The 25,163-nt window shown below is 40.7% G+C and overlaps 1 protein-coding gene across 8 annotated transcripts in view; it reads right to left on the reverse strand.

Annotated features, from left to right (window-relative positions):
- The window catches only part of CALD1 (caldesmon 1), a 245,945-nt gene that overhangs the window by 146,213 nt on the left and 74,569 nt on the right, over positions 1-25,163 (reverse strand). For all 8 annotated transcript variants that reach the window (XM_084611417.1, XM_084611419.1, XM_084611416.1 and 5 more), the window contains one exon: positions 3,791-3,896. The gene's annotated coding sequence lies outside the window, so the exon portion shown is untranslated. The remainder of the gene's footprint in view (positions 1-3,790; positions 3,897-25,163) is intronic.

A 25,163-nucleotide genomic window follows, 5' to 3' on the forward strand; every position in this document is an offset into this window, starting at 1 on the left:
GAAAAGAATCTTCACTCAAATGTCATTTGCCTCAGGTAATCTTTTGCAATTTGGGAGATCTGCTCTTCTAAAACAAAGAACTGCCTGCATAGACTCTGAAAGGTTTTTCAGGGTCAGAGCTAAAGTAACTCAGGGAAGCCTAATTTCACTCTGTTTCATTTATACACCTAAATGTAATTTACTTTCACTTTATGGCCCCTTTACGCTGCCTGAAGTGTATAAAGGGACCTTAATGTACAAGGAAATCAGACCCAAATACTTTAACATGTTGGGTCTGGCAGCTCTCACTCATGTGAGAAAGAGATGCAAAATCTGGCCGTGAATGGAAACCAGTTAAATAGAGAACTTCAAGAGATATAGAGATCACGCTAAGTTTGGATAAACACCCAAAGGTTCTCATGCATACTGAATGGTACTATCTTCTAATCTAAACCACTTGGGTCTACAAAACCGGGTTGGAAGTATCCTAAGAAGAGGAGGTTTTTTTTGAGGTTTCTGGTGCTTCCCGCTTCCAGCTAATCTAGAATTACAGAACATTCACAGAGCATCTTTCAGCCAGGGATCTTAAAATATTTTTAAAACACCTATGAAGTCTCAAACCATCCTGTGCATTAGGTAAATATTACCAATGCCGTTTTACAGATGATGATGATGGATATATACTTCTATAGCATTGCCCAAGGATCTCAAAGTGCTTCAGAAACATTAAGTGCTTCAGCATCACAACATCCCTGTGAGGTTCAAATAGTAAGTATTGTTATTTCAATTTTAAAGTCACAAGTTATAATGACAGAGCTAGGGAATAGAAATCAGGAGTTAGTAGTAGACCTGGGGAATAAAATCCAAGAATCCCAACTCCCAATTCATGGGTCTAACTTTTACATGACACTTTGCCCAGATCCTCAAGGGTATCTTTGAGGATCTCTGGGCCTTCCTGCCTTAGAAAGTTAATATCACCTACAAGACTACGGAATACATTTTTCTGCTCTGGCTGATATCTGTTTGGCACAGCTAAGGGACTGTTTGTCAGCTGAGGATAGCTGCCACCTCCTCTCCTACCAGCTACATCTGCTCTGCACCCGCTGGGAAGATATGAATAGTTTCCAGTCTTTTTTGCATCACACAAGCAGCACAAAAACAGAGGAGCATAGCAGTGAACCTGCTCCTATACCTGATCACTATGCTTATTCAGAAAGTTTTGTTTTTAAACTTTGTCTTGCAAACAATTTTATCAGAAGCAGATTTCTTGGCAATTACTCGGTGTCAATTTCACAATTCCTAGGTGGTATGATTCCTGAATTAAAAAAATAAAGAATGTTTCTCACCTCAAATTTTGGGCGAGTCACAGCAGGTTTGATTGTTTAGGGTCATCCTTAAGTGATGCATTACTTTCTGCAATTAACATACTAGTTTTCTTTGTTTCAGCTGCCCGTTAGCTCCGTGTTTCATTAATGCAGCTAGTAAAACCTTTCCTAGCAGCAGAGTTACACCACTAATCAGGCTGAGTGACCAGTGAAAGGCAGTCATCACATTTTCATGGGACTACAAACTGCGTCAGGATGAATGATATCACTTCCTGAACGAGCCTGTCTGGTATTAAACTAAACAAAACTCCAACCGCACTTACACTCGCACCTCTCCAAAAATGTCACGCAACACAAAACACCACCAGAGGCTAGACTGTAACAAAGAACTTTTATGTGGCATTGGTGCAGGCTAGCACTCACACAAAGTCCCAGATTCTATAGGGAAGCTCATTCTGCTGAAGAACCAGTTTATGGGGGTGAGCCAGAATTTCCAGATCATCCTGTTTTGAAGAAATGGAGATAGATTTGGTGCTGTGTCTCCTATGAAATGCAGCACATCAGGTCAGCCCAGGGGAGAGGGGGCAAAGATGGCTCTGGCCAGATTGTGTACTACCCAGATTGGAGTGCTTTGGGGGCTTCAGTGACCACCTCTTTAAGGCAGATAGACTCAGAGAATGCTCCAACTGACAGCAGCCTTCCCTGGGCTGCCTACTACTGCTATGCAGCCCAGAATTCCCATAACACAGGGCAGTGCGAGCACGATCCTCCAGCCCCTGATTCACCTTTAGCTTTGCTCGCATTGACTTCAATAGACTTTGGATTAGGCCTGTAATGAGACAACATCATCCCTGGTGAAACTTCCCTGAAGTCATTGCAGTTACACCAATGATGACATTGGCCCATCGGCAACCCTAAATTGTTGTTTTCTTGCAAGGATAAACTCATTCTAGCAGATCTAAAAAATACACTTGTTTGCTTCTACAGTGGTAGACCCCATTAACACATTTATGTTTACCAGAAGTTACTACTAACTGGTGTCACAGATACTGCAATTATTGTCTAGTCTTAAGTAAAGAAAATAACTGTGGATAACACTGTGTAGTGAGTGGTAAATGTCAATTGTTGTTAATGACATTGTATACATAGGATCTATCCATTTGGAGTCCATTAATGCCTCCTGACACTGGGGTCATATTTTAAGTGCAATACCTTACTGCAGATCTAAAGAAAAATTATCCATATCCTTCCAAATGTATATGGTGTAGTCTTCAACTTCAAAAAGTCAATAAAAGAGCTAGTCACCAATTTTGCATGGAAATGTTTGTTTCCAGTGTAAAATGGCTTTTTCAACAAAATATAAATTCTCAAGAAATATGTCTATTTATGTCAAAATATTCAGGTTTTCTACAACCAAAACTGAACATGAAAACAGCCTTTTGTTTGTTTTTGTGTTACTGTTATTCTTGCTTGCTTGGTTTTGGGGTTTTTTTCAGAAGAGCTCAGGACACTGACAATCCTGCCTTATCTGTGGGTACTGAGCATTTGAAAATCTGGGTCTTAATCTTCTTGGGTCAGATTGTTAAAGGGATTTAGGCACCTAAAATGCAGCTAAGCACTTCACATAACAATGAAGGCTCTGAAAACTGATCAGGATAGAAAGCTGCTGCAGCAATTAAAGCAGGCTCTGAGTTGGAGTTGTTACATGGATGCAAGTTTAAGAATAAAGGAACTTGTTTAAAAAGAAGTTCTCACTGCATTAATGTCAAGTATAATACAATACAGTCTGCAGTACATATCCAGCCTGAATTTCCGTTTGAAAATATTTCAGGGTTATAGTACACAGAAACTGGAAACTCTCTCTTCAAAAAGTTTGTGAGCCCTCTAGCAGAGTTCACTGGGTTCTGGGTTCCAGAATCCAAGCAGGACAGCAGTGTGTATATGTAGCTCAGCTTTGCATATTGTGTTTATTTAGTAGACATGGTTATTTGAACCCCACAGCCTGTGTGGTTCCTTCATAGTTCGTTTGTTGAGTAAAGAGTAAAAGAAACAGGAGTCTAACATCACAGCCACAAATCTTATTCACATAACTTAATATGATTTAGGATTAATAGCAGATCCAGGAAGCAGAAATTTTAGAACACCAAAAAGACACAAGAAAACACTGCTAAGATCAAATGAAGAAATACGTACAGCTTTGAAAACATTTTCCACATCCCCAAGAAGTAATTATTGCAAAATTCAAGTAGTTCATACAATGCTTTATATCTCTACTACATCACCAATAAGCCACAATGCAGAAAGTAGTCTACTGTAGTGTCTCCAAAAATATACAAGTTCAAGACCTGATCCAATGCCCATTGAGGTCAAAGGGAGTTATCTACTGACTCCAATGGGCTTTGGATCAGTCGCTAAGGCAGCACGCCAAAAACAGTGCAGCTGCCATTGGCAAGGAATTCAAAGGTAGTCACTTTAATCATACTCACATGAAAGCAATCAGATGCACGCTTCTGGGCCTGTCAATCACACAGCAGCTGCTGAGCGCTAAGGAATGAATTTGGAATGATGTCTCTAGAGCACTGTGTGTGATCACTGTAAAGAAATAATAGTTGCAGAGAAATGTTTAGTGATGATGCTTTTATGATAATGCTCACAAAATGCTTTTTCAAGGAATACTTTTTCTGTTCAGAGAACTATTCTTAGTAGAAAGCACTATTGAGATTTTAAAAATATAGAAAATACAGCAAAACATTCCAAAAATGACAGACAAAAGCATCTATTATCAACATTCAGCTAGACTCTAACAACATGAATGCCACTGACAACAGAACAATTGAGATGAACTCTTAATATAAAGAGGACAACTGTTTAGGGTAATCCCAGAGGCTGTAACTACAAGTAAAGGAGCCGGAGGAACTTACAATGGATATCAGGAAACATGCAATAACAATGATCTCTATTAAAACAGTAGATTAGTCTTCCAGGGTGGTGGCAGGAGCCCTTCATTTGAATAATTTAAAACTGAACAGAGCAAAGCTGGAGAACCTACGGTAGAGAACAATCCTGTACTGACAAAGGGAGATAGAGAAAATGACTTAGGGAAGATGTTCAAAGCCACAAAGGAGAGACGAGCGCCCAACACCTATTGAAAGTCAATGGCATTTGGGCACCTAACTCCCCCTTCTGCCTTTGAAAATCTCCCACAAAAATAATTTTCCATCTTGCATTTCTATCAGTGTGTAAGACTTCTAAATTCACCATAGATGTATGTCTGCTATACACTGACTTCCATCTGCATTCCCTCCTTGAATGCTGTGGACATAAGCAACCTGCCACTCCTGTGGCATCATAGAAAATTGTCGTGTTAAATGATGCTGTGCACCTTCAGAGAGCCTGGACTATTCTCTTCAGAATCATGCACCTCCATATGCAGAACAACATCCCAGGACCCATGCAATGCACTAAATAAATGTATAATTTAGAGTTACCACTGTTTATTAATCTTTGTTACTCTTTTAGTGCTAGACTGTGGAAACTTTACTTATGCTAGTAGGCAGTTACACACAGAAAGTAACTTCCTGGGGCTCTACATGTGAATTACTGCTCACCAAGTTGAGTAAAAGTTTCATACTCTGGTCCTTAGACTTTACAGACTCGTGTTTTTGATTCATGTTGCCTGAAGCATGGGGATGGTCAGATACAGAGTTTTGATTCAACCCATTATAGAGGCTGAGGTCAGATGCAAAACTGAGAACTGAATTTCCACAAAGTAAGGAGCATCCTATTTCAGGCTTTTAGTTCAGGCTCATCTCTACTTGTAGTATAATAAAGATTACTAGATATACAGAACGTCAAAGTGTACCTGAGTAAGGACACCCTTAATCACCTCAACCAAGATCTAAGGAGAGGGACCCGGAACCTGATTCAAATTTTTTGCTTCAGTGTAATTACTGCGGACTTACCCTGGAGTGAGAAGTGCATCAGGCCCATCTCTCTCGGCAGAACCCTGCCTCATGTACCCAAGGTAATCCTTTCCAAGGTACTGAGCTCACTCATACTTGTATAGCACTCTGAAATGGTGAATTTATTTGCCTATTTCGAATTTCACAGTATGCACAACATGGCCAATGCAGAACTCCTTACCAGGAACTACTTACAACAATTTCTTGGACCCTTGACAAGGTTCAGATCATGGAGTACAAAGGTTTCTGGGTCTATAGGGAACTTTCTGCTTCCAGCCATACCTATTTTCCTTCCAATCTCTTCTCAAGGTTTTTAAATATGGGGACAATGTTATGAAGTAGTTCCCTTCTCCTTCCCACACTCTTAGCAATATTCAAGTCACAGAACCCGGTCTTGCCATTCTGCTTGGTGTTCACGCCACCCTGAAAATTACTTTTGCTGAATGAAGTTCAACTGAATGTCAACAGACATTTTATTGATGTTATAAAAATGTTCTCCCATCCATACATCCTGAATCTGAGGAAAGTTCAGAACTGGGTTGGAATCCAAACTTCATGGCTTAGACCCTTCTCTGCTACATATTGCTATGTTTTGGCCATACTGTCATCATCTCAGCTAAATTGGTGTCACCCTCCAGTTCCTTTGATTCACTGATCCAAAGTATCAGGCTCAAATTCTGATCTCATTTATGCAAAGGAGTTACAGCATTGCTAAACCAAAGTAATTGAGATCACAATCAGGCTCACAGCGGGCCAAATTCTCAGCTGATGTAACACAGCACAGCTTCACTGATTTCAAAAATAGCAGCTGTACTTCAGCACTTTTCATCAGCAGCTCTCAAAGTGTCTCACCAAGGAGGCCAGTATCTTTATCCTCATTTTACAGATGGGGAAACTGAGGCACAAAGAGGTAACATGCCTTGCCCAAGGTCACCAAGCAGGAGAGTGGCAGAGCTGGGAAGGTCTCCCGAGTAACATTCCAGTCATTTAATTGCCAACCCAACAGAGCTATGCCCATTTAAAGCAGCTAAGAATTGGGCCCTGAGTGTTTGATTCTGCCCTCAGTTACTGTTTTTAGGATGGTGAAACTCCATTGACTTCAACAGTTTTATGCCAGTGAGATCAGAATGGGAGACTGTTACTCTGGATCACAAAAAACAAGCAAACAAACAAAAACTGGAGAGTGGCTGTTGAGTTGGGAGCTCATTCCAGTTAAGGCTGGACATCTTTGTCTGTAAATTTTTAATCTTCAACAGTAGTGCTGCCAGTGTTGGCTTTCTTGCAAATTCATTTTTTTCACTGAGTTGTGAGACTGGAAGCAGGAAACCATCTTTAAATAACCAGTCTAGGTAAAGTATTTCTTTGTTTATTCAGTTCTTCCAGATTTCTTTTTTCCTTCAGTTTTTATGGCTGGATTGCCATGTAGTTTATTTATATAGGAAGACATTACTGAGGGAGGGTTTAAATAAAGCATTCCAAGATTTCCTCACACGTTCAATCATTTTCAACAAAGGAAGCCTTTAATTATAATGTCTGGCAAATAAGAGTTGCTGATAGAAAAGAGGGATATGGGCAGCACAGTCCTCATCCAGTGTTACCCAAACAGGTGTCTGTGCAGTTTGTTTTTCATGCAATCTAGGTTTTGTTTAAAGCAAGTCTCTTTCACTGTTCATCTTACCACTTACAAACAGTTTATTAAGATGCAAAGATGAACATCAAATAAATAACACTGCTAGACACCTTTTGAACTAAGCACATGCTTAATTTTAAGCACACGCTTAAGTCTCATTGACTTCAACTTAGGCACGTGCTTGAGTGGTTTGCTGAACAGGGAAAAGCTTAAGAAACATGCTCAAGTGCTTTGCTGAAGCAGGCTCATATTTCTTAAAGCTTTTTGCCTCCATTCAAACAAAATTGCTTCAGCCACTTTAAGTATCTAAATTTCTGTATTATTGTATTGCAGCAGCTCCTAGCAGCCCCAATCATGGACCAGGTGCTCTACAAACATAGAACCAAAAGGCAGTCCCCAGCCCCAAAGAACTTACAATCTCAGTAGAAAATGTGTGAGACAAAACATGAAAACTTTCAGATCAAAAGCTCATTTTCTGAGAACTTCACAAGTGAGGGAAGCAAGGGGCTAGAGTCAAAGTGCCATCTCAACCACAGCTGAAGCACAGGTCTTTTACTGTGGTCCTATAACTATTAGGACACAGCTCACAGAACTTCAGTGAAATACTCCCCCACCCCTCAAAAATGTACGTGATTATTTATCACTGTTAGTTCACCAGAGTTATGGAGTAGCTCAGCCCATTCAATGGAGCTTCGTCTTTCTGGGAGAGTTGGTCTGAAGAGGAATTTAATGATGCAGAAAAATATCAACACTTATTCATGCCTTATGGGAACTTGGGGGGTAAGAAGGAACCATTCCACCCAGTGGTATTTCGTGTATGAACTACACCTTGTGAGGCCACACAGACTGCCAAATGGAACTCATTGATCATCCTCATGATGCTCCAGCTGTATTCAGGAGCTGGAAGTGGAGAGAGAGAGGAGGGGAAAAGTACAGTATTCTCAGTGCCCAAAGCCTTTGCCTGAGCATCTACTATGTGTGCTGTGGATCTCCTCACAAGTAAAGAGAAAAGAAATCATTCCCCAACAGCCTCTCCTTGGAGACTCGAGGCTGGAGTAGCTGATTAATGGCGTGCATGCTCACCCACCCAGTGGTGTACCTACTTCTGCCCTACTCTCAGTTCCCTGGATGTGGCAGCATGCATAATGATCCTCTGGAACTGGGCATGGCTCCACAGTGTACAGGAGTCTGCACTACCCACACAGATTCTCCAATAGCCTCCTGATCTCTGCAGCAGGCTGACCCCAATTCCTTTGCAGATAAGGCCCTCCACACTGACAGGGGCTGCAGAGGCAGGATTTCCCAGTAGAAATGAGCATCACTGATGTGATGATTACACCTGAGCCTACAAGCCCTTGCATGGTGCAAGGAGGACAAGCTGGCTGTGTCCAGAGACTAAGAAGCACAGCCACTCTTGTAAGATTAAGCGCTAGGTATAGTCCACCACACTGAGCAGAAGTAAGTTACAAGTCCTTCGTTACAAGCAGGCACACAAAAGGGTGACACATAGGGCTGCCTGAGCGGACATGGGCTGGAATCCTCGGCATGCAAATTAGGCACTTGTTTCCTTCTTTGACCTTATTCCTGCTACTTAGCAGAAGCCATTTTGTAATCACACAACAACACTCACATTAATACAAGTTCATCATCCCCTGCTCCTTCCATCTTGCTCACTTCATACCCCAGGCTACTTTCTACGTGCAATGCTCCACACCTACCCCGAGCAGGGTCAGTGCAGAGCTGATGCTCTGACGGAAGTCAATGTTCAAGCTCCCTTTGACTTCAGTGGGAGCAAGGTCAGGCCAAGCATATTCCAGAGCAGCCGTGTGTTTCTGTGAAATTATATCTTCTTAGCAAAGCAGCAACATGTGCTGTAAGGAAAAGCCAACAAGAGAAGGAATTTCCCTCTCAGATTGGGACCTGAAAGGATAAACATTTTTAAATTAAAAGTCAAAACATGCCATGTTTCTCTCTGCAGAGCTGTAAATTGAACATAAGCTCTTGTACAATTTGGCAGTAGATAAAGACTTGTCTCCAATTAAATACCCTATTGGAGCAAACCCTTTTACGGCTAATAAAAAAAATCCTAAATTACTTGCAAAGCTGCATCTCACAGATATTCAATCTGCTGGCTAACTGCAAACCTTCCAAACGATCAGCTGCCGACTGCATTAATGATAGCAGGATGTGGAGTTCATTGTCCCTTTTGGAAAAGATTTAGGAATGCTCGTAGCTGTGATCCAAATATTAATACCCGTAAAGAATTAGTGCATAATGAGGCAAGATATGGTCATTTGAACAGGAAGCAAATGGAAACTGATTCAAAGAATTATTTGGCAGCAGTTAAAATCATCTGCATTAGCAGATAATAGAATTTACTCAAAATGAGAAAACAGATGCAACTGAAAGATGATGAGTCAGTAGCAGTAAAAACATTAGCAATGTCTCTTCTGAGGCTGTGATTTTTCTTCTGTTTTAAAACTTGGTCATTAGACATGGAAACAAAGCCGACACTGGAGCGGGTGGGGGTGGAAGCTGCAACAAACACGAATTAATGTTTGGCAAGCTATATCCTTTTAAGGAATAATTAAATGAACATGCTTCCAAGAAGAACTGTGTGACTGACAATTGTAGTGCCACCATTAAAAGTTACTATTTGTAGATCCTGCTGTTCACAGCTTCAATGAAAATAAAAAGGGGCTAGCATAGAGAACCATGTGAAAATGAAGGATTTCACCCAGCAGGGGTTTTTTGTGAACCTTTCCTATGGTTTCATTTCACATGGGTTTTTCACTAGACATGGGCCTGAAGGAAAACCCCAGACAAGAACAGCCTCAAACTTCAGGGAAGTTTGGATCTGGATCTTCATTGTTAGTCCCCTGTGTCATCACCATAATGAGTGAGAGTGAAACCTCAGGTCTGAATGCTCTCAAACTCTGCAGAGTTGTGGATCTGGTTCCACTTCTACATTCTGAGACACAGGGCAATTTTAGGTTTGCACCCAATGAGGTTTTTATTTTAGCTTCCAATTTAAACTAAATCACACTTTCTTAGTGAGACATGGCCAAAATCACCAGATTTCAACTCTTCACATTCATTTCCATGGTTTTGGTGCAAAACTTTAAACTGATCCAGATTTACTTGGAAGGTACCTAATCCTTAAAATTCCAGCTCAAACTAAACCCCCTCTGAACTCATCGTGAATTAGGACTGAATAAGAGGAAACTCAGGGTGAGTAAAAATTAAGGTCTGTTTCAATTTTCTAATGATACCTGTCAGAGCCAAGTTTTATGTGGTTTTAAATTTCATTATACACTTTTTGCACAGCTCTGTTAATAGAGAGCAGGACTGTGCATTCCTCATTTATGCGTCAGGAAGTGCTCACCAACACACACTTGCAAATCCAAGTGTTCAAAAATCATGAGTTGACCCCCCTCAAAAAATCAGAGCTTGGTTTAAAAATCGTGAGTGTTTGTTTGTTTGTTTTTGTGGTTTTTTTAAAAGCAAAGCTCAAATGGTCTGGTTGAAAATTTTCCATCTAAACCTTTTTTCAGTGAAAAATTAGGTTTTTGAGAAAATGAAAATGTATACACAAAGTGTCTGCTTTCCTCAAAAAATTCATTCTTTCATCAGAAAACTTAAACATTTTGGTTTTCAGGCAATTTTTCCCCCCAGCAGTTTTTGTTTTAAACACCAGTCTGTTTTCAGTTTGGGGGTGCTCATGTTTTTATGAAAAGTTTCATTTTTCCACGAGGGAAACCCCACCCCTTCCAAAAGGAAGGGGGTCAGAAAGAGGAATTTGGCTCAACTTGGGAGAAAATTTAAAGACTCTCACCTGGGAAGAGAAATGCCCTCCTAGGGTACACACATCCCATAGGTGGGGTCTAATACCCTAGGAACACATGCCAAAGCCAGGGGGGAAAGGGTGGGCAAATCCCTTCCCCACCTGATGGCAGGTAAGTGGAGTCCAGGAGAAACTGTAAGGTTAAGATCATCGCAGGGAACCAAGTCTATTCTGACCACCCTATCTGATCAATGGGGTGCTCTTTATACCATCCAATGGTGGGGCAGGGAGGTCCTAATGCACAGCCAGGATAGCTGACACATAAAGGGATGTAGTATGACTGCCCTCCTCTTTCCCTAGCAGATCAAAGAGAGGAAGGAGTGGCTGGCTCAGGTCAACATTTCAAACCCAGAGGTTTTAGGGTGACAGAGCAGGCAGAGAAAAAGTCCCCATGTGTACCCATCCAGTGTGATCTAAATGGGAAAGATGTGACAGATCTGAAGTAGCTCTGTCACATTTTCTGAATACTGTATGTCAGTTTGGCTAGGTGAATGTTTAGTATACAATATATGATGTTTAAATCAATAAAGGGTAATAGAGCTGCTGTATCTCATCAGTCAGTGTTATAACTTCCCTAAGGTACTGGAGGAGTTCCCCTTTCTCTGTTCATCTTCAGACAGGGCAGAAATGTGGCCATTTAGGGAACATGCCTGTGTCCAATTATGAATTCCATTTCACTTCATCAACACTGTCCATGATTGTAACTTCTAATATAGATTACAGTTTCCATTTTGCAGCAGAAAACAGGCTATGCCCAGGAAACTGAAACAAGGCAATCAAGGAGCCATCAGCAGTGAATGGCTCTTACTCACTTGAACAATGGGGTCCCTTCCAGCAGTGGCCTTTTGCCTCAGGAGTTGGGTTCCATCACAGAAACCTGTTTGTGGACAAAGGGGGTTCTGGAATCCTCCCCAGCAAGAGCATATGACTTGAACAGCTGTGGTGTTTCTCCAGCTGACCACCTGACAAGTGGGTTTTAAAGTCTGTTTTTAAAAGAGACCTGTTCTTGAGCATTGCTAGAACCAGAAGACTGAGCAAGAGGCGTGGGGGGCCAAATGGACCTGGCCTGACCCCAAATGACCCTGAATGACACTGACCAAACCCCAAAAGATTCTCTGGACTGGTGGGGACTCTGAGGGAGGGAACTGTGACCAGGTGTTTGTCTTTTTATCATAGATCCGTATCTCTCCCATGCTGTCTAAAAGTAAGGTGTGTATATAGTTAAGAAGTACCTTTGCAAAGCCTGTGTGTTCCTTGCTTTAACTGTTACATGTCTCTGAAACATTAAACTATAAACGGGAGTGCCCATGAGGGAGATGGTGCATAAGATGGTGGGGAAGCTCAGACGGTTTGGCAGTGGTTTCAGGACTGAGGGCCCCTGGACTGTACAGTCCGACATCCCAAGGAGGGGTAGTAGGTATAGGATCTGCACCCAAGAGTGTGCCAAAGAGCGCAGAACTAGAGGCAGTGTCTGGATGCTGCCCAGAACCGGTGGACTTGGAAGCAAGTAGGATCCAAAGATTGAGTCCATAAAAACAGACTGGTGACTGCCCACTAGAGGGACTCAAGTAGGCCTGTAACATACCTGATTCACAATAAAATCCCAGCAGCTGGCAACATTGCTAAAGGCAGAACTGTCTAGTCCAGACTGAGAAGATCATCCTAGGATATCTTCTATGCTGCTGCAGTGAACAGACTGTCAGCCTTTCTACCTGTTAAACCCCATTTTCAGGGAGCGTACAAATAGGGATGAGTGAATTGGTCCAGATAACATATGAACTAACCTAAATCTTTCCCCCCAGAATAGATTTTTTTGAGACTTAAAAAAGTTTGATTAACATTATTTGTTAAGTTTAGTTATGTTTTGTGCTCATGTGCCTTTGCCTTTCTACTTCTGTTGGAACTAGGAAGAAGTGCCAAGGTATTACAAAGATGACTGTTGTCACAGTGCAGCTAAAATTCCACAAAATAATTAATAGCAGTATGACATACCCAGATACCTTCACTCATTTGGAAAGAATCATCCTAATGGCTTGTTTTTAAAGTGGCTAAGTCTCTAGTATATCTAAAGTGTGAAGGTTGCAGACAGCAAAAAGTCTTCCTCTAGCAACTGGTTCCAGTGACTAAAACAACTTGCTACTTCCTTCCAGCTAATGGAGCTCTCTTTTAGCTCAAATAGTAGAGACTTGTCATTTTGATGCTAGGTCCTGGGTTCCATCTCCACTGCCAATCGTTCAGTCTATATGAATGTGGTAATGGCTTGTTACTTGGACATTGCCAACCCTGATCCTACAAGCTTCCAGCACTAAAACCACAATTTTCTCTAGCTTCAGAGAATGTATGTAGACCACCAGAATCTCAATAAGATACTTAGGGACCTTAAATATCAACACTTAAATCTTTAACTCAGTCCATGCCAGAAATGAGCCCGAACTTTAGGGAGGGGCAGTGTGTTCTCCGCTACAACGATGGCCAGCTCTGTTAGCCAGTGCTGATAAGAAGGGGCAAGGTCCTGCCTTCTCTATCCCAATCCCTTTGAGATGGCTTGTGACCTAACAGGTGCCAGCAAGGGGAAGAAAGAATATCTAGTTTATAGTTTGCAAGTATGGTAGATCGTGTAAATTAAATACTCAGACTTCCCAGCAGTCTCAAAAAATGTCCTGTGTGTTTAGAGCTCTCTGAACTTTTCCAAATCAGATCAGTCCAGCCTTCTGGAGTACACCACATTTGAAAACTCAAGGTACAGTTTCAATACTTCGTTACTCATGGGCCATGTGAATAAAATTAAATGATGTGCAATGGGGACATTATTCATATGAAAAATTATATGTCATCTCTACCGCTTTCCAAAAGGAAGGGACAGGCTGATGTACTGTCGGTGAGTATCTGACGAGAAACAGCAGTGATCTATTTGGAGATGCCTGAGCCCAAGCTACTCATTTGGATTGTTAGCTCTGTTACCAAATGGTATGAAATATTTCATAAAATCTATGTAACACATACAAGCTAAGTGCAAATGATGAAAGGAATCAGCAAGGGAAAACAGGCCAGAGAGCTGTTATGATGGAAGAATAGCAGCTGGGAAAACTGAAGTCAACCCAGCTATGTTATTTTTAATTAAAAATAAACACTGACTTTGTTGCCAAGGGATTGCTTAGCATTCCATTGATTTTTTTGTTTTGTTTTTGTTTTACTTTATTCTTATCAAGTATTTACAGATTTGCAGACAGCCCATGGTCATAAAATTGGGTTAGTACACAGTGTTGTACAGCCACCTAATTTTATGTATGACATTTTTAATAGAAAAATTATATTTGTTTTAATTTCCTCCCATGGATGAGGAGAATATTTTGATTCAACACAGCATTCTAATAGTCTAACTATTGTTTTTAATCTTTTGTTAATTATTTCTTCATCGGCTGGGATCTAACCATCTTGTCCAGCGATATAGGTGGGACCCCTAGTAACTTCAGTGGGAATTGCATGTGTGCAGCTGATGGTCTCATCAGGACCCTCTCACCATGTTAACTAAGGGCTTGTCTACACAGAGCAGCAATTGGCACAACAGAGGTGTGATTTTTTAAAATGTGCACTAATCTGCTGCACACTAATGGGTCCACGTAAACCTTGCTAGAGTGTATTAAAAGTTCCCTAGCGCACTTTAACATTATTTGAAATAGAACTACATAAAAGTGCATTATGGAACTTTTAATGCACATCAGCAGGGTCTACTGGGACCAATTAATGTACAGCACATTAGTGAACTTTTTTAAAAATCGCACCTCCGTAGGGCACATTGCTGCTCTGTGTAGAGAAGCCCTTAGGTTTCATCTGGCAGGATCTTCTCAGGCCAACATTGCTCCTTTTGGGCAAATCTTGGGGCAAGATTCTCTCACCACTGGCTATGAATAGTGTCCACTGTAGAGAATAAACTTTACTGCAAATACCCATCAACTTCAGTTAATGTTTACTTAATAAGGACTGAGCAGAAACTGAACAAGGACCTTTACTTCCCAATTTGCCTGCTTTTAGGCAAATTAGGAAGTATAGGTCTTTATTCAGTTTCTACTCAGTCCTTATTAAATAAAAGTTAACTGAAGTCAATGGGCATTTGCTTGAGTAAAGAGCGTATAAAAAACTTTAGGACCTCGAGATTTGGTACAAGTTTTTCATACCCTCCAATGGAGATATTCAAGTCAACCCCACCAACCTTTTCTCTCTCTTCTGTCCTCCATGCTTTTAGCCCATGTCTTCTGTGCTCTCACAGAATCTTGGGTGCTAGAATCTATGTGCTTTCATAGAATCTTCTCCTATGAATTTCCTATTGGAACAACCTTACTTTAACTCTTAACCTCATTGACTTTCATCATCTCATTTCAAATCTTCTCTGAGATCAAGACTTCTCTCCCTTGTGTATAACTGTTAATTTCTCTCTTCATCTGCTTTATTATTTAACTTGGTAACTGTATGGTTTAATTCAGTAAAATGTTTTGGGATGCAGTTTGTATAAAAGTCAATATAGAAAATAGGGGTCCAATCCCAGAGTCCTCCACCACTTATATTTCCTATTGATTCCAGTGAGAATGCAAAATCAGGTCGTTACATCATATTGCATTGTGTTGTTGTTGGCAGCAATGTAACAATGAAGGAAAGAGAGCACTGATGGGGTTGCAGAAGAAATTTTCTCATACTTTGCATTTTTGACCCAAAAAACCACACACAGCAGACAAAGCAATAGATTTGTTTTGACTCCAGGATGGTGATTTATAAAAATTGTTACCTCCGTGAGTGAAAGAGAGTTCAAATCATTGTTAGATGGTCAAATCATGGTTAGAAGGAAAGCAAGTAACTGTTTTAAACTAAAGCCTGTGTGGAAAAGGAATGATCTGACTGGAGACAATAAGCACCAAATACTTACTCCTCATGCAGTGATCATCTGGCTACAGAAATCAAAATGGGAACTGCCCAAATTAATCTCCCAATCAAGATTCCACTACAGTTTAAATAGCACTTTTTGCTTCCATTTAGGATTTGGGGAGGAGTGAGTGTGGCTTGATATAAAGGTGGTAACAGCTTCTGGAGGCATATTTCATTGTTTGCCTGTCACAAAGGAGGTACACTTTCTGTGGACAATAGGTGGGGCTAAATACAGTTGTAAGGGAGGAGAAGGAAACTCAGCTGAGGTTTAAAATGGAAATGGGGGATAAGGAGAACCCTGGTTGGGCGGAAGGACCTGTGACAAAGTTACCATCAAAAAGTTCTGTAAGTCTTTCATACAGTAGAGCAGTCACATCACTGAGGAATATTCTGGTGGCATCCCTGTGTTTTGACTTGCTGGAGGTCTCCACTTGTTGTGTAATGAATGACGATAGCACTTTTGTCTTTCATATCACAGGACATAGTGAAGTGCTGTCCTGTTAGTGAAAACACAATTGAGTGCCTACCCAAGTGTGACTTTCAAAGTTTTAAAACTATCCACATGTTCCATTTTTGTCTGGTGCACACAAAAAAGGAAAAGCTGTTTACAGCCTTTTGATACTTCTCTTTTTCCCATGGGAAACTAGTTGATGTTGACTGCTGACAACTCAAATAGTTGACAACACTCTAGGCTAGTTTATTAACCTTGTGCGCTAGTGCCATTTGTTTAAATTAACTCCTCTGTGCTATTTATTTATTAATCTATGCCTTTCTAGTGTGCCCCTCAAAGTGGCATGTGGACATCCATTCCAATTCAGGAACTTTAATCCATGAAAACTCACTTTGCTCTTAGGTAGTTAATATTTTTGTTATTTATTTCCATTATTGGGCTGTCCTTGGTACTTACTTAAAATATACAAGCATAAAAAATAAACTGACTCTCCAGTGCCAATATACCTAATTTCTCCCAGTATACAATACATGAAACCACATAATGGAAACAACATGCCCATTTAATACATTCAGACTTTATGTTCCAACTGGAAACCTGGCTGTAAAGAAGTTCACCTGGTTATGTAACACGATGGCTAAACTGACCATGTCCTCCTTGGCTGATCCATGTAATGGATAAGAATCTACTACCACTGTTAGCTAATGCAGTAATGCTTTAAGCTCAAGAGACAGAGGTCTGTGCTTTGGTGCTGAACATCCTGGATCCTGTCTCTGCTTACAACTGAGGGGAATGTTATTACATTTATTAATTTAAGAAAAAACAATAATAAAAGTGAGAGAGCCAAATTTGCTATAGTTTTAAGTCCCATGAATATAGATTATACATGTGTTTATAACTACTTTGCCAAAATGCAGAGGTGGTATGTAAAGGGGTATAAGGGGGAGGGAATCAACATCAATTTACTGCGGTATACAATAATTGTAAAAGGTAGCTAAATTCAATTTTAGTGCTTTTGGGTAAAATGAAGGTCTTTTATCTAAGGCTCATTTTAGACAGTTTAGGAGCAAGAGATGATTAGAGAGAAGCAGAGAAAGAAAAAGACAGTTTAGAGAGATTAGATATCTGTGGCAGTATATTTTTGAGTTTAATCCACAAAACTACATTTACCCAAACAGTTACGTTGTTCTCCTCAAACCCATTCATCATCTCCCAGATATTTTTCTATTTTTAACTTTTAAGCACTGGAGTGCCGAAACCTCCTGAATAACGATCATCTTGGGATTGCTTAGCTGGAATTTAGAAAGGCCAACAATTCTTCCAGATACTCCCCCTTTGACTTTTTCCCATAGACTTTAAAACTGCCTTGAAATGCCTGGAATGCTTACTCTGAACTTCAGAAACAATGCCTTTATGTGACAATGTCTCAGATCTACTCACTTAGCAGCGAGACTGAAAAATAACAACAGTGTTCCTTTAATGTATTTATTTTTGAGTGATAACTGATTTCCATTTTATATTATTAAAAATGGGAAATCAAGTAATTACCAACGTTTTCTATGTGAAGTTGGTGCTGGTGTTTGATTGTAAACCTTAGACAATAAAGTCTTCCTTTGATCTGCAAAACAGGTACAGCACTGTTATCAGACACGAAAGCTTCCTCACCAACCTGTTTCAGCTCTAACCTGGAGGGATAGCATAAAGTCAGTCTTGAATCCCATTTAACACTTGGCCTCTCTGAGCTTTTCAGCATGGGTGCCAAAAATCAGGGTGGTGCCTTTACCAAACTGTGATTTAGCCCACTAGTGATTGGACGGAGACTAGTGATTTAGCACCCAGTACTGCCACCCACACTCATGCTGAAATCAATGGGGCCAGTTGATAAGTAAAGCATTACTCAACATGAGCAAGTGTGGAAGAATGCCATGTAGTATAGGCCTTCACATAATAACTGCTCTTTTCTAAGTTAAGGTTTTATAATCTCTTGTCATTTGTAAGTGCAGCCCTATCTGTAATCATCATTAAGTAAAAATCATTAATTTTTTCATTTCTATGTAATATACGTATATGGTCTCCATTGCCATGGTATCTGAGCATCTCACAATCTATTTAATGTATTTATCCTCACAAAACCCCTGTGAGGTAGGAAAGTACTTTTATCCCCATTTTACAGAAGAGAAACTCAGGAGGCTAAATGACTTGCCCAAAGTCACATGCAAAGTCCATTGGGGAGGAGGAACCTAAACCCAACTTTCCTAAGCCAGTGCTCTAACCCCTAAACCATCCTCTCTCATTTAGTATCTTTGTTTAGTTGTGTGTATGAAAAAAAGTCTTTAACTGAAGGACGCAAATATCTCATTTTCAAGATTGATTTATTTAAATTCTTTTGGGGGGGGGGAAAGGGACTGGACACCATGCAAAGATGGACAGTCAGCGAATGGGGTAAAGAGATTTTGTTGCGTAACAAAATGGCCTCTTCACCACAAACAGTAATTCGTATGAAACTGAGTTCTCCATCTGAACCAGAACCGAAGTAATAGTCATCATAGGGGTTTTTTTCCTGCCAGCACACAAAACTCCAGGCACCTGTTTGGCCAACCAAAGTCTGCATCCAAACAATTAAAACTGAGAGTACAGGAGGAACAATAAAAAAGATCAGTCCCAATGTTGCCCTATCCCTAACATATACTACTCCTGGGGGAATTCTGCATCACTGCACAAACATGGAATGAATGTCCGCCACAGATTCTCTTCCCCCGCCCCTGCAAAATAATTGATTCTGACAGGCTTGATGTGGTGCCAGAAGAGAGAGGAGCTGGTTCAAGAACAAAGAAGCCAGCTGTGGAGTGGGGGTGGGGGCGCACTGTGGGGCCAGGTGAGGAGGCATGGGATATGGGGGAGAGAGAGAACAGGGCACATGTAGCTGCTGGGTGGTCACACCGACGGGGGATTCTGAAGGGTTGTGGGGGGACAGATTGAGACAGGGTCACAGGAGCTAGTGGGGTAACAACATTGAGCCAGGGGATGAATGGGAGTGAGGGTGCTGGGCCATATGGGGATAGGAAGAGTGGGAGTGGCTCAGTGGGGGTGCAGGGACACATGGGGACAGGGGCAGCTATGCCTGGCTGAATAGGGAGTGAGGGTGCATGGACACATGGGGATATGTGTAGATATGCTTGGCTGAATGGGAGAGGCTCAGGGTCAGCCAGGGTCTGCATGGGGGAGGCTCCCCAACTCCCTAATCATCCCTCCCCCCCACCCCAAAAAACCTGTTCCATACTTCTCCCATCCACAGCCAACAGCCTTCCAGGTTCACTCCCTGGCTTCTTTCAAGCAATTACTTCCACTGCCCTCAGCTCCTCCGTTACCCGGACTCCCCCAAGCCTTTGCACTGCTTCTGGGGGAAATACATTTTTGTTTTGTAGTTTAAATGAATTATTACTCAAAGTTCTGTATTAATATGCCTAGTAAGGAATCTATTTGTCAAAATACATTTCCTGAATCTTTTTTGTTGTCTATATTGTTACAGACATACTTGATGATGGGTATTTTGAAATAAATTACCAAAATAATTGAAACTGGCATGATTATATTGTGTTATTTTGACAAATAAAATATGCAGAATTTTAAAATATTGTGCACAGAATTTTAATTTTTGGCACAGAATTTTATTGTTTTGGAGCAGAATTCCCCCAGGAGTACTATACAGTAACAATAATAAACTTAATGGGATTTGAATAATCTTATTCAAATGGGGTTTCATGTGTTCAGAAGAGAGCAGAATTTGACCCAACATGTGAAATGACAACAAACAGTCAAACCTCTCTTTAGTCAACCATGGAAAACATGATCTATCAGCCTCCTAAATTGGCCAATAGTCTCAGCTTGGGACAGATTTAATAGAGGCTCAGTCAGGCATCTATATGAAAGCTGAAAATGGTGTTTAATCAGCTTTTATTAAAACTGTCCCATAATCAACATTGTTATCTAATTATGACACAAAAAGGGAACTAGGACTGGAATTTTTCTTTTTTTAAAAAGAGGAAATCCAGAGGTAAGATGAAATGTGGTGCAAGTTAGAGGTCTGTACACAAATTTCTCTTGATGCAGACTTGGATGTTCTTACACCTAATTACAGCCACTCCGCTAACAGGCAAGGATGTCGAAGGGAATAACTGGAATTCACAGGATTTGGAAGGTGTAAGTTAAAGTAGCCTCTACCACACTGTAAGATACAACTCTTCGCAGCTCCTCAGGATGGCAATTACACCAACTTGGAGTCCCTTACACTTTAACAGAATGGATGTAAGTCAGTTGACTTGAGTCTAAGGGACTATGCTACAATCAAAGGTGTGACTGCAGCTCAGGTAGGTATACCCACTCTATCTTTAATCTAGTTAGTGTGGCTAAAATAACAGTGGCACAGACCCCAGCATGGACTAGGAATGTGAGTATGTACCCCTAAGTCCAGGCAAGCTAATACAACTGAAGTCCACACCACCCTGTCTTCACTGATATTTTTAAGCCGTGTTAGCTAGATTAGAACTACCGAGCTGCAATCACACATCCAACTGCAGTACAGACATACCCTAAGTTAGTGGAAGGGAGTTTAATTTATATTACCTTATGTGTAAGCTCTGAATGCTTCTCCCCTCACCCCCGCCCAAGTTCTTCTGTGGTTTCTGTCACCCCCTCTCCCCCATTTTTTTTTATTGTTTCTGCTGGGACTGTGTAATAATGACACAGTACTGGATGATTATTTTTCTGCAGAATTCAGGGATAAAGTTAGCTTCTTTCCAAACTAAATACAAAGAGAAACCACAACATTTTGGTGTAGCTGGAATGTGGTAACATACTACAAGTACTGTACACCCATAAGCATGCACCAGGCCTGAGTATTTAAGTACATTTTCCAGAATAATATCTGTAGGATAAAGAAAGAACACTGTTCTTTAATTTTGTAAAATGTAAAGGGTCAAATTGAGAAGTGACTCCACTGGGAGTCTAATTTACACCATCTCTGTCCCCCCTCCCAACACATACATTAGAGCAACTTAAAATATAAACCCTCAGGACTCATATTCACTTGCCAACATGTACCTTTATAAATCACCTCTGAATTTGGTCCTCACAGTTCCCAGCATAGAGGGCATACCAGAGACATGGCAAAGGGAATGGGGTGTGGCCAGAGCATAACTGAACTCTGGTCACCCCAGCTGCTGCAAGGACCATGACTACAGCTGGCTATTACTTAGAGTAGTCCCATGGCCACTCTAAGTTGTACAGGGAACCAAACAGGCCACACAACTGGGGGAACCACAGTTGCTCCCTACCACTCTCAGATCCTATCTTGGCCAGACCTGAAGATGGGCACCAAGAGGTAAAAAATTTAATTCTGTTCTCAGTGACATTGGAACTATGTTGTAGATGCTGCATCATACAAACTGGTATATTCTGAGTGACTTCTGAGAGTCTGATTCTGTCCTCAGTCTAGTTTTACACCTATATAGCTCTACAGACTTAAACTATTTAAACAAACTGTTTCACAGCTTCAAAGATAGATCTTTATAAATTAAAGTTAATATACATAGGACCTGATTCTACTACCTCCCATGAAGTCAATGGCAAAACTCCTGTGGAATTCAATGGGAACAGGATTTGGCCCATGACTAGATATTGGTGTGTCTATATTCTCTATGGAGTTCCAGGATCCCATCATCTTTAAGCATGTGGGGAAGCTGGCCTTTCAAAAACAGCAGGGGACCTGGCTCTCCAATTATACATATGCCACAAGATCCATAGGTTTGGCCTGAGGAAAAGCAATTTGAACATGGGTCTTCTACATTGCAGGAGAGTGCTTCTAGTCACCAGGCTATGGGATATTCTGATGGGGTCGGGGGGAGTCTCTCAATCTCTCCTGCTGAAACTATTCCACTTTTAAATAAATAATTATTGGCACAGAGACTTGAACTTCACTCTTCCGTATGCTCTGAGTGTCCTACCCACCAGGCAGTAGAATCATACTGGCTTTCTTTCCCTGGCCCAAGTCATTCTGAATGACTATGAATTGCATCATTGTTAGCACACCAGATAGTACTTGAAGTTATTCTGCTGACCCGGATCAGATCAATCCAGATTTACTCCCATATTCCTGAGAGCAAAATTGGCTAATTATAATATTATACTCTAACAATGTATATTGCATAAAAACTATTTCCAAGTAGAGCTGGCAGCAAAAGGTTTTCTTGTCCCATGAAAATTTGAGTTTAAAAACAAAACAAACAAAACTCCATTCTCATCTTGACTCAGGACAAAAAAGTCAAAATCTCAAAAATTTTCACAAACCCAAAATCCAATCAAAACAGTTTGATAATTTCAAAACATTGTTTTAATTTTTGTCTTTTAAACTCTAAAGTAAGTTAATTTCAAAATGAAAAGTTGTTTCAATGCAAAAAAAATTCATTTAAAAAAAACAAAATTTCAAAACTTTTTTTTTCCAAAATGTTTTTGAACTGGATAATTCATAGAAACCATTTTTTTTCCTATGATTTTGACAAATCAACATTTTATGAATAAAAATATTTAGTCAAAAATCCATGAGCAGATTTAATTATAAATATTTGACATAAGCGGAATAATACAACAAAACACCTTCTGAGGCCCAGAGCATAAAGCAATGGGAGAAATTCTTAGCCGGCATAGCTCTATTGATATAAATGGAGCTAAGATGACTTACACCAGCAGAAGATCTGACCCAATATATGCATACATGGCTTAGCTTTAAAGAATGAATTTAAAAGATACACAGACAAAAAAAAAAAAAGGATTCTACCACAGCAATCATTGTTAAAGACACAGTATTCCTGCCTGACATCTTATGATGTTGATTATATGGTAATAATTACAACAATTTCACATAAGAAAAATTTAGTATAATGGAACTGCAATTAACATATGGTAAATAGCATTGGCCTATTAGTCTATCATATGCACGGTACATCTGATTCCTGTTTTCACTGGAACTGAGCTATTTGTGCTGGATCTTGTCCAGTGTCTCTGCCTTTGACTATAACTCCTTGGATGAGCAAACCTAAACTTTCTGCTGCAGTTAGGGAAGACTAGATTCCTGCACATCTGAATTAGGTCATAGATATGAACCTTGAAAGGAGATTCATTAGTCATTTTTAGGGCTCCACAACTTTAAACTAGAAGCAAATAAATCAAAGCATGCATCCCCTTCATCATTGTATGACTCCTTTGCAGGCAACAGAGTAAGTATGCATTAATCACATATAGTCCACCAATTCTCTCTTCCTATTCCCTCACGCCGTGTGTGTGTGTTTGTGTGTGAAACTTAATGGCTGTGATCAGAAATCAGCTAGAGGCATTTTATTTCATCATTTGGAGCCTGATCCTGGAACCTAAGGAGCACCTCCCCTGTGGTGCTAAGAAGCCTCAATTCCTATTAGAGTCAGTGGCAGCCACGGGTGCTCAGCATATTTCAGGATCATAAGTGTCCTGACAACAACTAAGTAGGCAGGTTTATTACAAATAGTCACCCCATCAGCTTCCTTTTCTCTAGAGTGATCAAACCTAAAGCTCTCTGAATCACTAGCACACATTAAAAAATACTTTAGGAATTTCAAACAAGCAGCGTGGCCAAATAACTAAACAGAACTCAAGCCACGTAGCAAATTCCCCAATAATCCATCCACCAAGGTGCCAAAAACGACAAATGCATTCACACAAACAAAACAAAAGTCAAAAGGGACCAAAAAAGTCTCCAGTCTTTCCCAGCTAGAGGTAAGTAATCTACTGTGGTTCACATTAAGGGGCAAAGCAATCCACAAGCAGAGAGGAGACAGCCCCGGATCCCCATCCTTTCTAGATTGTACCATAGGAGGAGGCACTCCAGGCACAAGTGCCTCAATGGAGAGGTTTGCGGACATGATGGTTATTCCCACATTGAACATTCAAACAGTGTAAAATAAACAGAACCTGAGAATGAAATGGATTAACCAGCTAGAAAAGGGGCAACATGTTCTAGCAAATAGAGCACTCACCTGGGACTCAAGACTCGTGGCTTGTATTCCCCGTGCTCAGACTGACCTGATGCGTAATTTTCCTGGAAGTCGCTTCTCTTTTGTGTGCCTCTGTTTCCCGTCCCAACTTTTGTTTCTCGTCTACTTAGGCTATTTCTACACAACGCACCTTTTAGCGACACAGCTGTGCCCCTACAGCCGTGCCGCTAAAAGGTGCACGGTGTAGCTGCTCTTTGTCGGCAGGAGAGAGCTCTCCCGCAGACCAAATAAATCCACCCCCAATAAGAGGCGGTAGCTTTGTCGGCGGGAGAGTGTACTGCCCATACCGGCGCTGGTCATCGGCAAAAATTTCGTCGTTCGGGGGGGGGGGTGTGTTTTTTTCACAGTCCTGAACAACAAAAGTGTTACCGATGAAAGTGCAGTGTAGACAAAGCCTTAGATTCTAAGCTTTTAGGGCAGAGACTGTCTCTCACTAAGTGTTTGTGCAATGCCTAGCATAGTGAGGCCCTCAGCTCAGTTAGGGGCCTATAAATACTACTAGAACATAAAAATAGAGAATGTTTGAATTTCCTTTTCTGATTACAAAGATATAGGCAAATTCTGATAAAACATTCAAGTCATTCCTATAGATTTTGCCCTTGTGTGCCAAATTTTCCTCACTGTAATATTGATTGTGCACCCCTCATTCAAGAAAAGCTCCTATTAAGGGCGATGGCAGCTTTGCCTCAGACACGCAGAACTGAACCTCCTGATGTTTTTGTTTTCATGCATGTAGCCATATCAATGATAAGCCCGGCAAGGGTTTATACAACACTCAATCGAATATATTTGCTGCTGTCAAACATAAAAAAAGGAAAGAAAATGGTGCAATAAATTAAATGAATATGAAGAAGATATGAATAAACAAAATCGTTTTCCACCCTTTGTGCAACCTCAGTCTGAGCCTCGTTAAGTGTTTGGCTGATCGACCTCCACGGAAAATCCATTTCTAGTAGTAAGTGCTGATGGTAAGT

Source organism: Lepidochelys olivacea (genome assembly GCF_965140295.1).
Source record: "Lepidochelys olivacea isolate rLepOli2 genome assembly, chromosome: 1".
NCBI lineage: Eukaryota > Metazoa > Chordata > Testudines > Cheloniidae > Lepidochelys > Lepidochelys olivacea.